Consider the following 3,761-nt stretch of genomic DNA (forward strand, 5'->3'; position numbering starts at 1 on the left):
CAATCCGCCCCTGTCTCTTTCCATACTGTAGAGGCTCTGTTGTTTTACTCTGCAATAAATCTTGCTGCTGCTCAGTCTTTGGGTCCATGCTGCCTCTATGAGCTGTAACACTCACAGGGAAGGTCTGCAGCTTAACTCCTGAAGCCAGCAAGACCAGGAAGCCAGCAGGAGGAACGAACAACTCCAGATGCGCCCCCTTAAGAACTGTAACACTCACCGCGAAGGTCTGCAGCTTCACTCCTGAGCCAGCAAGACCACGACCCCACTAGAAGGAAGAAACTCCGAACACATCCGAATATCGAAGGAACAAACTCCGGACACGCCGCCTTTAAAAGCTGTAACACTCACTGCGAAGGTCTGCAGCTTCACTCCTGAGCCAGCGAGACCACGAACCCACCAGAAGGAAGAAACTCCGAACACATCTGAACATCAGAAGGAACAAACTCCGGACACGCCGCCTTTAAGAACTGTAACACTCAGCACCAGGGTTCGTGGCTTCATTCTTGAAGTCAGTGAGACCAAGAAGCCACCAATTCCAGACACAATATGAAGTAAGTTTTCCTATGTCTTTTAAAAATATATATTAATATATTTAATAAGAATTTATTACCTTTTCACTACCCTATTCTTTTGGTACTACTCTATTCATTTTACTTTTTATTTTTAAAAACTTTCGCAGTGGTATGATTGTATATGGAAATGTCAATGAAAAAAATTCACTCTCTTTTCCTTTTTTGAAATGGTATCTTTATTTTCATCTATTTATTTTTACTGACATGACCATATAAGGGTCAGTAAAAGAAAATGTTCACTATTTAAAGTTTCCTGGCCATTAATTGTTTCATTTCATGATTATTCCTCAAGATAACTTTGTCATGTAGAGGAAGAAAAGTTAAAACATAATCCATTCTATCTGTCAAACACAGGAGATAGAACACTGAGGCTTGATCCAAAAATATGTGGAGACTTATTTCCAAGGCAGTTCAGTTAACTTTTTCCCCTCAGCCATCTGAGTTCCCACCTCACCCTCCTCTCTTCTTGCTGCTCCGTCTTTCCATTGACATCCTCCTCACTGCCTCACCCAGCTCCTAAGTGCCATTTTAATATGATGGATCCCATGATAGTAAAAGTGACTCTGGGGTGAATTCATCAGAAAGGGTTGCACCGGAAACTGAATGAAGGACTCTACATCACAAACCAGGGGACCTGGAAAGAACAGAAGAGGATGCTTTGTCAGGTGGTCACCTTTCATAGTAGAGTGCTGGGCTCAATTTCCTGTTGGGAGGACTCTGAATGGGTCTGACCTAGATGTTTCCACAAACTTTTCACAGGGGCAGCCCTGTGAGGCAGAAAGAGAAGAGAGAGCCAGGGGGATTATGAGGTGGGAGAAGAAAAGAAAGTTTGAACAAAATGCGCCATAAGAAAAGGAGGTGCCTTTTCAAAAATGCAATGAGACAAATTCCTCTTTTGCGAATGCTTTCTCATCCTGGGGTTTAAGACGGGGTGATGGGGTGCTGTATGTCCAAATTGGAGCAAAATGACTCAGAAAAAGTAAGTGTTTCTGGATCAAGGATACTCATGGAAATTCAAAAAAAGAAAAACAGGCAATATGTCAATAAAGTATTCAAAATCACTACAATTTTAGAAATATAAAAGTCAAATTGACAAAGATTGAAAATAAACTACCAAGTGTTCGCGTCATAGATAAGCAACTCTCTAAGATAGTGTTTTAATTAGATATATAATAGTATACCCTTTGACCGGAATTTTATCCAGTAATTTAAAAATTCTATGTTATCAAACATTTCAGGATATAGAAAATAGATTCAAGTAAAAAAAAAATTACTAAACATTACATTATCCCTTATGCTTACCAAAGTGACTGGAAAGATGTATTTTGAAGTAGAAAGAAAATCTCTATCCTCTTCTTTCACTCTCCCTTGTCGCTCTTCCCCCGCCCCACTCCCCGCCCCCATACATTTCAACCCCAAGGAGGAGCGTCTATGTTTTGTCAACTTCTGGAATACTGTCTGGGCTACCGTTGGCAGTCATTGCGTATTAGAAAGGCATATATGACTACCCCTCTTGCTTCCTATCGCCCCCATATGGTAGGATTGGCAAACTGAATCCAGGCCCACTTGGACTAAACACTTACTGGTTCACTTAATCTCTCCTTTGTACTCATAATTGGTTAGGCCTCCTGTACCCTGTCTTGAGTCAGAGAATGGACGATCCCAAGAAATGGAATTAGGCCTGGGGAGAGGTGGAGACTCTGCTAAGTTTCTAGGCAACAGGTGCCTTGGCTACCCCTCAGGTATTTAAGGTCCAAGCTGTCTAAATCACAAAGGGAGGGGAGGACATCTATAAATCCAACCAATTGGCCGGGCACGGTGACTCAAGCCTGTAATTCCAGCACTTTGGGAGGCCGAGGCGGACGGATCACGAGGTCAGGAGATAGAGACCATCCTGGCCAACATGGTGAAACCCCGTCTCTACTAAAAATACAAAAATTAGCTGGGTGTGGCCGTGCGCGCTTGTAGTCCCAGCTACTCGGGAGGCTGAGTCAGGAGGATGGCGTGAACCCGGGAGGCCAAGCTTGCAGTGAGCCGAGATCGTGCCACTGCACTCCAGCCTGGGCCACAGAGACTGTCAAAAATAATAATAATAATAATAAATGCATATATAAATAAAATCTAATCAACTGCTTCAAGGTAGAAGGAAATAAAAGTTCAAGCAGTGGAGGGTTTTAGGGTGAGGAGACATTTTCTACTGAATCCTTTTGTAGCTAGACTTTGTTCAAACGGCAATGAAAAATGATAGAAAAAAAAACTTTTTATTTATCCTGGACCTATTTTTTCTTATTTTGATCCGAGCACCATGGCTTTCTCCACTCAGGTTTTTGCCTTGTGTAAAGCTAAACCCTTTCCTGGCTTAGCAGTTGTCATATGGCATAAGCCCATCTGACAGGAGCACTGCATTCCTCTGTCCATAGTATTTTATTAAGAGAAAAACATATGCACGCAAAGAGAAGATGTTTCCTTGGAACTGTGTACCATGTGAGAAACACCGACACAAACTGCAATGCTAAAGTCTGTAAAATCTGTGCAAGTAAAAATCACCTATAAAGACACCACTGAGGGCCGGGCGCAGTGTCTCAAGCCTGTAATCCCAGCACTTTGGGAGGCCGAGGTGGGTGGATCACCTGAGGTCAGGAGTTTATGACCAGCCCGGAAAACATGGAGAAATCCCGTCTCTACTAAAAATACAAAAACTAGCCGGGCGTGGTGGCGCGTGCCTGTAATCCCAGCTGCTTCAGAGGCTGAGGCAGGAGAATCACTTGAACCTGGGAGGCAGAGGTTGCAGTGAGTCGGGATCATGCCACTGCACTCCAGCCTGGGTGACAGAGCAAGACTGTGTCGCAAAAGAAAAACGAAAAAGAAGCCACTTAGGATAAGAGGTTGAGGACACTGGTGGAATAGGAAGTAGGAATATGAATAGATCAATATATAGTACATAATAAGAGATGTCATAATATTAATACTAATATTGCTAATAGTAAAATAAACATTCTTAAAGTATATTGGGCTTTGGATACTAAAATTTGATCGCTGTCAGAAGACTGGTTACAGGTCAAACTAGTGGTGTTTTTCTGACTTTTCCTCTTTTCTTGAGTGGAGAAGGCTTTTCTAGGGCACAGGTCAGGTGGCTAATAACAGAGTAGGATGATTGGCGCAGGATCTGCTCAAGTGGAATGCTTAGTT

Source organism: Pongo pygmaeus, chromosome 15 (genome assembly GCF_028885625.2).
Source record: "Pongo pygmaeus isolate AG05252 chromosome 15, NHGRI_mPonPyg2-v2.0_pri, whole genome shotgun sequence".
NCBI lineage: Eukaryota > Metazoa > Chordata > Mammalia > Primates > Hominidae > Pongo > Pongo pygmaeus.